Genomic DNA, 10,417 nt, shown 5'->3' with positions numbered 1-10,417 from the left:
CATTCTGGCAGTTTTGCTGTAGAATGTTGACCTCTGACTACGAAAGTTGTCGTGTGGTATGGGGCACCAATGAACCGGTGTAATGACTTTGATTTATCATCAACAGCCTGCACACATTAGTTAAATAAGCAAGGAAAGTCTAAGCAAGATTTTTGTTTGCTGAAGCCCGCGCCTGAGCTGTACTGGGTTTTCTTTTTGACCTGGAAAAGAAAACCCAGGACAGCTCCGAGTACAGTGACTGGTTGTCACTGTATAATTTGCACCCTGGCTACTATGCTGTAATTTCTCCACCAAACTCTGCTTTTAATAAAACTTCTTTCCTGGATACAGCATTATAAGCTCACATTCTTATAACTGTAGGCTACTTAACTAAAAGCATGCGGATTTGCAGATGAAGCTGCAGCAGTTGTGGCTTCAGCATGGAATATATCATGCGTAAATATTGCCGTGTGTACGGTAACCAAAGGAATGTGTCACACCAGTGTAGAGCCGTAATGATGTCAACTTGTTATTTACTTTCCAAATCTGAATGACTGAGCAAGGCGAAAGGAGAATTAATCAACCGCTGTGTGACTGGGCAGGCGAAAAATAGTGGAGTGTGGGGGAGGGGAAGTGGCTCAGAGGCCAGATAGGCAACATGCTAGACTGTAGCCTGTGAGACCCAGCTGAGCACACTGTCTCTATTAAAACAAAATATCAAACTAATAATACACTGTAGGGCGGTAATTTTAAAAGGTTTACATTGTGCGACCAAATGTATATTCTGGGTCAAATTTAAGCCACGCTCAGTTCCATTTTAGGTAACTTACACATTTAAGCTATAGAAAACATACAGTAACCTAGCTATGTCGTAACGGTAAATAACCGTAACAACGTGTTTACCTGATCATGTAAGATGGATATACTATGCCTTTAAGATAGCTAGCTTGTAGATGTTTACAAACTGAAATTTAAGCATGTAATCTAGTCACTTATGGCAGTGAGATATACACGATTCAAACTATGGCTGAATCAATTAATTAATCTATATAATTGGCCGTGTTTTCTTTATTCAGGTTTAAGGTCAGTTAGCCTTCACCCCCACCACCTCTCTCTCCTATTCGCTGTCTACGTCTCTCTCCCGCTGCCGATCAGCGCTTGCTGCTGTGTCTACGTTCCTGTTGTCAGTGAACGGTGAAACTCCACAGAGTAGCCTGCAGCCTCAGCCACAGAAACTCGGGTTTATTCCAACTTTACTGCCACTTGTGAGTGTGCCTGAACGAGTAACGCTTTGTTAGCACACCAAATTAGCCGACAGTGAGTCACACAGCAAACGGTCGGAACTTGAAATATGACGATAAGCAAAATGGGTGGAAAGTCATTGCTAGCTTGCTGAAGTTGGAGGTTCTCCTTGTGGAAGAGGAAGAGGTGGCGGCGGCGGCGGCGGCAGACACCACGAGTTCACTCTCACAATAAAAAGGTAAGCCAATAAAAGTCGAGTGGCATGGTTTAGGCTGCATTGCGTTCAGGCTGCTTTTGTGTTTGTGTGTGGTTTACATGCAGGAGGATAATGACTTTCAGAAATTGGAGATTATAGCGTTGATTATGTGGTTGCCGGCACATAGCGTAGTCACCCATTCACTCCACACGTGTGTTGCAATTCCTGCTTGTGTCTTTTAATTTTCTCTCTGTCGGTGTTGGTTATCCAAACAACCTACTTTTCTGAAACTGTCGTCTTTATACTTACATTAAACCTTGGTAGCTGAGCTGTGGTCGACTACTTCGCAAAATACAATAAGTTTTTGAGGTTGAAGGTTGTCCCATTGTGGTAGTTTGATAGCTGCTTTGCCCTTAATAACACAGTAGAAAACCTTCACCACATAAAGTTGCACCGGTGCAGTTTTAAGTAATTTTGTTCAAGCGGAAATATGAATCATACATATTTATATTGCCATGCAGACTGAGGGAGCGCATGAGTGGGGCAAGGCATTCACACTATACTACACATTGCCACCAGTTTCCAAGGGGGCAGTTCGTGTTACTGTACAATGTGATGCTGTTTCCTGACTGCACAGCAGAACAGAACAGAGGCACCAATATATCAAAGAAACCCTGCTAAATAAGACACTTGAGGTCATGGGGCTTTCACATCTCCACAGAACACTTAATAAAAGACTTCACTTTTATAAAGAGATTAAGAAATGTTGTGTGACCTATAATTTCTTCTAATTTCCAACTAGTAAGCCCTGGCTGTTCTCTGTACATGGAATAATGAGAAACAGCATGCACAGACACAGTTAGGATGTCTCGCCTAACCTCTGAGCATCCAAGTGATCATTATCTCTATTAAAGCAAGACATGAGAAGGATTAGGATGAAAATAACTGCTAAAACACACTGCTGTTTCAATGCTGTCTTAGCCTGATTCTACTTCAGTGACCCAAATAATTAATGCCAAAGTGATGCCCCATTTTCTTGTTGATAAGAGGCTGTTGTATGTTGTTTGTTCACACTATCAGTCAATGTTGTGAAGCTTAATGAAAGCAAATGTAGGCATTTCAGCAAACAAGTGGCATTGGTGGGAACCACTTTGGTGAGATGGACTTCATTTGACATTTTGGCTGCTGCTGCCACCTTTTTGGTTTTTTTGAATAGTAGGTTATTGGTCATAAGCTGGATGACAAGTTTGTGTTCATTACAATGAAACTTAAAATATTATCAGCGAATATGAACTGGGCAATAATTTGAGATTATTGTCTTTCTCTGGAATTGTATTGTGACAATACGATTACATAATAGGGATGTATGTTACAGAAATATCGAGGTAAAACAATTCATAATCAACATAAATGCAACCCACGTAGCCTCATCCCACATTACGTTGTCAAAATTACATTATTTTTCCGTACCATTGTTGACGTACGTAACACATGACTACAGATTTGTTGTATTGCTAATGTAAGGCAGTTCCAAACAAAGTCTACAAACACCCTAACCTTTTCTATGCTATTTGTATTCTCAGATGTTTTGGTGTCCCAATTTTTGATCTGCAGATTTTGAAGATTTTTTTTCTGGCCTGATGTCTAAAAGTGGGGACACATTGTGTTGCATTGAACACAAGTTTGATGATTTCTATGTGATTTTAGCTCATATTTCCCTATTTTCATATTTATTTCATTTGAAAACTTCTTTTTAACATTGTGATATTGATTTCAGTCATTTTGCCTTGCTTTGTGTGTACCAGTTTTGTCACCACAGTCAAGAACTTAATTGCAGTAGTTACAAAAATAGGTTTAGTGCCACCTATTTAAAGAACAATAGGAGTTTTATTATGTCTTAACTGTATTTATCAGACCACTTAATGTTTTACATTTATTGATCCCTAAATATGTTATGGTTTGTGTCTAAAGTCATTACCACATCCCATTGATAGCCCTGGAAGATCTAATATTTACAGAGTGATTAGCTGTAAGTTTTCTCAATGCTTCATGGACCTTGACACATTTCCTAGTTAGCATTTTGTTCTTGGGGGCTTTTAATGTCTATCTTTTGCGTTTCAGTAGGTGGACATAGTTAGCTGTGTTCTGAGTCCTCAGAGGGCATGAATGAATAATGTTGTTGGTCTACAGGTTATTGTCTGTCTGCCTCTTGTTCAGTGACATGGCTTGAGATGCGACCTATTGTCTTTGGTTTCAGTGCTGTGTACGGTCTCTGGTCGGGAAAAAAAAGTGGATGGCCTGGATGTGAAAAATCACAATTCATTTATCTGCTTGCTTGTAGTCGGCCCTCGTTTTGCTCTAAATAGATTTTTGATAAGTCATTGAAATGTAACTACGATGGACTGAATGAACTTAGGCATAGATGAGACAACAGCAAATCCAAGGTACATTGTGTTTGTGTGTTCAAAAAAGAAATATATTCCTTGCTTATAAGTAGGGCAAGGGAGTCCCTGAGAAAGCCCATGTCAGCCTTGTGGTGCGGCAAAGCTCTGTATCAGGCTGTCCAAATATTTCTGTAGCAGTATTTATTTATGATGGGCAATGGGGGGGGTTGAGCCATTCTCTCCCTCCAAAAGAGACATACAGTGTGCATGGGCTACCAGCCAACTGGCAGACTAGTGGTTACTCTGAAATAACGCCCATACAAGTACTGGCTAGTTCAAGGCTATAGTTATTTATTTGGATTTATTTTGGATTTAGGGTGGCTCTGTTTATCGTGAACTTGTGACTGTTGTGCCTTGACTCTGTCCTTGTGTGTGTATATAAATTAAAACAAGTGGGAGGAAGCCACATGCTTCAGGGGTGTGTTAAATAACTATTTCAATGTCTAGCAGCTTATCAGTTTCTATTTTTTTGTGTCTGAACCCACCATAGTGAATGTGATTCAGTTTCCTTCTTTAAAGCAGCCCAAAGGAACTTGAATTTTGTGTTGATTTTTGGCAGCTACTGGACAAAAGCAGTAGTGTTTCCACCGCCTTGTGTCATAAAGATCTTTATCTGGCTAGTGCGTGCATTTGTTTTGGAAACGATTGAAGGGAAAACACTATTTTAATACTATTTTTCTTTTTTAAACATCTGTTTGCAGAATGCATAGCAATGAGGTAATGTGTCTAAATGTGGCTATATGAGATCACTAACTATAATATGACAATGGTGAAACTACGTAAACTTTGTTTTAGTACTGTTCATACTTCTAGGTTACATGTAAGCTTACAACTAACAGATTTGGTTGCTCAGTAATAGTAAAGAAAGCTGAAGTTATCAACATTCCCTAGTAATATTCTGTCTTAATAATAACCTTAATAAGCAGCAAAATATAGCTCTGCCAACATAAAATATTACGTTATAACCCAGTTGTATTACACTAATGTCCACTGTCCACCTCCATGGACAGTACACAGACAAATAAAATACACAGACAAATTACTTACCTGTCTAAGAGGAAGAGAGCAAATTCAGGATCTGTTTTGATCCTTTCAAATTCTCTCCATCTGTTGAATGACCAAAGGTCACTTGTGTTATCGCCCTTGTTCTATCACTTACCCTTTTTAATTTTTTTTTTTTTTATTCTTCTGTCAATTCTATTATTGTTTTCTTTGCTGATCCTGCCGCAGTATCAGCCATAACCACAAAATATAACGTCAAAAAGTATCCCCCTGCTTTCTTTTGCCTGGGAGAATGGAAACATAGGTTCTTTCGGTCTGCATGGTAGATGCAGTAAATGGTTTCATCAGATTTTTGCAGGGAACCGCACCCGGTGACAGGCTTTAAGAATAAGTAGTATTAAACTGAGATTATTTCATAACCAGTTAAAATCTCCTTGTAATTTGCTTTAAAGACTTAACATCTATTGTTAATGAAACACTTTTTAGTGCGCTCCTGTCTGTGTGAGATTATGCTCGGCCAAAAAGACACAAACATTTCAAGTTGATTATGGTCTATGTTGCTATCATTCTAGTTTGCCTTTACATTTTAACTAGTGTTACAGTGGATGACTGTTAAGGAAGTTGTGCAAGCACATGCACGCCAGAGTGACAAACTTCTCTACCAAAGGGAATTTATCTCCCACCCCCCCATTCAGCCATGGAAGCTTATGTTGCAGCTGTTTGTGTATTGCGTAGGGGTAAAGTGAATGTGAAGAAAAGTATGTACTCCCAGGAACATAAAGAGAACAGCATCTGAAAAATATTACCGCAACATTAATTAGTATCAGAGCTACAAAACCCAAGGATAAAGGTTTTACTATAGAATGTAGTGTAGAGTGATGAAGGGTATGTATGTCATCATAGTCTTTGCCATAGCTTTGTACATCATGGTTTGACAAAGACTCTTACACTAACAACACTACATTTATGATGTATTCATAAAATCACATTGTGACAAAATTTTCAAGATATGTTATCTTGAGAATTTTGTCTAAGTGTGATACTGTTGTCATGTCTAAATGAAATATAAGTGAACGTGACAGGATGTTGTTCCTGAAGTACACCTTTTTGGAGTTGTAGTTTACACAGGCTTGTACTTTCGACTTTTTAAGAACCAGATATTTTATAACGCAGTTGTTTATCTTTTGTGCTGATGATTGAATCAAGAGTTTCAGTTTCATGCCCATACAAGCCATAAAAGTGCTCCAACACAGTCGTCTGATATTGTCCATGGAGGAAGAACTGGGGGGGGAGACTGGTATAGCTCCTTCCACTTAGCAACTCTGTAGTAGATGTATCTGTAATATCTTGCATTGATAATACTTCTGTAAAAATTGTAGCATGTATATTGACAGTGCTACTGTAATTTTTACAGCATTTATTCATTATAGTTTATGTCTGAGGACTTACAGGATTTTTGCATTAATATGATGGAAGTACCTTGATTTGTCAGATATTTTATTCACTGGGAGAGCACTGGTTGTATTATCTATAATTTGTTGTATATGATAGCAAGCCTCTTTTCACACCTTCAAGCATCATGGCATGGCAGTCTCACACTTGCAGTAAGAGATGGGTGTTTTTGTGGAGTTCTGTTCTTAATGTAGTCATAGGATGTCTGTGTATAGTTGTGAATTGCGGCTTAAAGCACACTGCAACGGAAATGAAACGACCATCTGTAGAATGCCAGTGAAAGTTTTATGTTGGCTGCGGCATAGTTTGTAATTCAATGTTCCTTGTACTTTGAAACTAGGCAACGTCATACCACAGTCTGGCGCTACTTGTGGTGATCATGTACAGTGTGTGTGTACCTAAAACAATAATGATAATTATCGCGATATAATCTTCCTCAATAACAATATAACAAATGTTAAAAAAATGTTTAATTCATTAGAATCACGTACAAATTAGCACTTAATTTCTCTACTAAGATATTTATTTTTGTTGAGGAATAGGGACTGAAAAAAGATTTTACTCATGCATTTTTGTTTTTAGAGTTTATCATAACTGTTTTGAATGTTTTAACTCAGATTTGTTGAAGGGATCCACTGTTGGGCAAGTAATTTTATGACCATAAAGAATATTTAATAACACCTCAGTTAACCATCTAGTTTCTTCAACTTTCAACTAGTAGCAAAAATCAGCCTTTGAACTTAAAAGACCTAATGATTTGACATTTATTGTGATAATTATCGATATTGAATCATATGAAATTTTTTAATTGCTAAAACATTTTTGCTCTTACGTGTACCTAATGACTTTTTGGGCAAATGTAGAATGCATCTACTCTAGGGAAACGAGGAGCCGCTCTACACATTGATAGTTTCATATAAATACGCAAAAGAGTTCATTCATTTCTTGAAATCACACTAATATCTATGTAGTCTTTCTTTACCCAGGGCCTTATGAAATATTACATGGTAAATTTTATATAGGAGATTATTGGTGTATTTGTTGCCTCTCCTCTCAAGAAGACTACATTTTTGGTCTAGTGTCTTTATGATATAGCAGCAGTGTGTCTTAACAACATATTTCAAAACAATTTGGTGTAAAGTGATTTATTAATGAGCAAAAAAAGAAGAGAATGTACTTAAAATGAAATAATCCAGGATTGATATATCATGACTATCTATAACTTTGTAAATTTCTCAGTTTCTTAAATAACAAAATTCAGTTTAACTGCAGTCTAACCAGGTGTGTGTGTGTGTGTGTGTGTGTGTGTGTGTGTACACGTTCCTTTCTAGTTACAAGAAATTGGAAACAATTCCAACAATTCCTTTAATCCCATGTGTGCAGTCAGTTGCTTTGCAGGATAGACTCAGAGACACACACACACACACACACACATAAACACACTACAAAGGGAAATCTTTGAGGTGTGGTATTAGTGTAGTATTAGTGTCGCACTGTGTAAATGCTAGGTAAAGAAACAGTCAGGGGATGGCTTAGAATGAAGATCAGTATTTCAACTCACTTGCCTGCGTTGTTTGTTTGACCCTGATGTCAGATGGAGGGAAAGCTCAAGTAGAGTGGGGGGTATTTTGGGTGGCATGAGCAGCTGTTGACAGAGAAGCAAGATCTTCTGGTCACCATAGCAACACTTGTATTGCCCACACTGGTGTGTCTCTGTGTTTACAGCTTATTTGTGCAATCCTCACCTAGCTGTAAAAAGAATTGCCTGGCTGAGGCCCCTATGTTGACGACGAAAAGCTCAAGAACCCTTGATTCTGTCTTACTGCTGAGTGAGTGTAGAAATATAAATTTTTTCTTAGTGAAACTGTGCTTACATAAGAGTTTGTTAAGACATACTGTATGTTCCTATAAAGATGAAATGGTTTCAGTTCCTGTCAGTAGTGGAGACAAAAATCTGATCTATTATATGTTAACCCAAACCAGAAAACTGCCAAATGTTGCATCCAGTTTGTTGGTTTTGATAAAATGTACCGATCATTTACTCTTGATTTCAGATGCAGTACGCAGGAACTTGTGGCTCTTTATCATATCATGCAACATAGAACTATGCAATGGCCTAGATTTGAAGCCACCTTATTTTGCAAACTTGTCATTGTTGTACAGTGAATTCTGTTGTGTATAAAAGAGAATGTGTTCCATTTGTTTATTCAGTGTCCTTGGCAAATTCAAATGGAGCAATAAACCATCTTGTACACAGTTTTATCCATATAGGATTAAATGAAGGAGTGTTTTTTATTGTCTAAGTTTGGATGTTAAAATTGACATGTAGAATATATATAAAAGCCGTTTTTTCTGCTTTATTCATTTAGGAATGATGAAAATTGTATTGTCTAAGTATATGTGCTGTGCTGAGCATCAAAAGAGCTTTGTGTCCCACAATCTCCTCCACACAACGTATATACTTGCCACCCACCCCCACAAAGCCACATGCATGCCCTACAGAGACTGTTTCCTTGTGTGTGTGTGTGTGTACATGCACATATCAAACCAGGTTATTTTGAGAAACCAGATTAAAGCAGAAGTATTTGCCTTGCAATAACCTGGTTAGTGTAAAAGCTGTCTTAACATGTAGCTGACCAATAATCATATTTCTTTCCTGCCCCGTGATAGATTTTTTTTAACCATATTTAAGACTTAATGATATATGCAACAAGTTTTCATGACAAAATGGAGCATCTGCAAAAATGGCAAATGGGACCATTCCAAAAACGAGTCGTATGAGGGTGTCTGATCTGCCGAATCTATGATTAAAGGGATAGTAAGTCATTGTAATCCAGTACACTTTGTTAAATTCAACCAATATTTACTCACAGTTTGCTACCTCAATCAGCAACATGTGGCGTTAGTGCTTGTGCACAGGAGTGATAGGGGGAGGTGAGCAGGAAGAGATTTGTTTGGCAGGTGAGCATGTCCTACTGCAGAATCATTTAATGTCCCTTTAAGAAATAGTTTACAGTAGGGGCGGCGGAACTGGCCAAAAAATATAACCACCATTTAATTAACTGCAATCCCGATTTACCTTGGAATCTTTTTTTTCTCAATTTTGAAATATCCTGTCGACTTGCGTATAGCCAGACAAATAACCTATGAATTTCTCCATTTGTATCATTAAAACAAATATTGCATTAAAGATATTACACAGGTTTCAAAATGGAGTTATTTTAAAGTTAAAGCCAAAAGATAACATAATCATAAACTAACACAATTCACAGCCATCTAGTTGGCTACATCACTGCTGGTTTGTTCATGTAGCACAAATCTGCTAGTCAGTGAGGTTGTGTGAAGTTTGGAAAACAGAAGTAAGAGGACATTAAATACCATGATCTCTATGAATCGCGTGGATTGTGGAAGCCTTAGATCACGATCTTGATCTAAAATGGTCAGATTGCCCACCCCTGGTTTACGGGTCTTGGGGAGTTATCCTTCAGAGGGAGCTGCGCGATGTCTCATAAAACTCTAAAGCAATATCAAGTTGAACTTTGGGTTTTCATTCCTCTGACTGTGGTTCACTTCTTACGCATAAGATGTGAATACCCAACCTGTCCGGAGCAGGTTATGTTCGAGATAAGAGATCAACACTATAAAAGCACCGCCTACTGACCAGTCAAATCTCATAATCTCATAAAATAGAATAACCATTTGTGGAAGACTGTTTTTAGGCTTCTTTTGGTGGTGCAGAGATGCTTTTGTTTACCGATATAATCTTACAACAGAGACTGAAGCACTAAAGCCTTGTACTTAGTGTTGTACTTTGAAGATGTGAAAGTACCCCCCCACTTCTTTGAATTCTTTCATTTTTCTTTTTATGTGAGGCTATTTATTATGAGCATATATTTTGGTATTCAAGTTGAGTTTAATATTTTTTTATTATACTTGTGGTTGCTTTTCTTATGTTATAGATATTTGTAATGATATAGAGACTGGTCATGAACCGCCTTGCCTTTTGCTATTTGGGCGCACGTGAGTTTGTTTTTTTTAATGTTGGAAACTGAAGCCACTTTTTATGGCATGAATGGATTTTTTGTTTTGCTGCTTTTATGAA

The 10,417-nt window shown here is 37.8% G+C and overlaps 1 protein-coding gene across 4 annotated transcripts in view; it reads left to right on the top strand.

Annotated features, from left to right (window-relative positions):
* The first annotated feature begins 617 nt into the window (after positions 1–617).
* The window catches only part of tbl1x (transducin beta like 1 X-linked), a 28,560-nt gene continuing 18,760 nt past the window's right edge, over positions 618–10,417 (top strand). Inside the window, exons 1-2 of one of the 4 annotated variants that reach the window (XM_046054204.1) lie at positions 619–800; positions 1,056–1,459. The gene's annotated coding sequence lies outside the window, so the exon portion shown is untranslated. Of the gene's footprint in view, positions 1,460–10,417 lie in introns of all 4 variants that reach the window. The other 3 variants (XM_046054203.1, XM_046054205.1, XM_046054202.1) reach the window with 3 other exon arrangements.

This window comes from Micropterus dolomieu, linkage group LG07 (assembly GCF_021292245.1).
Source record: "Micropterus dolomieu isolate WLL.071019.BEF.003 ecotype Adirondacks linkage group LG07, ASM2129224v1, whole genome shotgun sequence".
In the NCBI taxonomy this organism is placed as follows: Eukaryota; Metazoa; Chordata; class Actinopteri; order Centrarchiformes; family Centrarchidae; genus Micropterus; species Micropterus dolomieu.
This window is presented reverse-complemented; position numbering and strand designations above follow the sequence as displayed.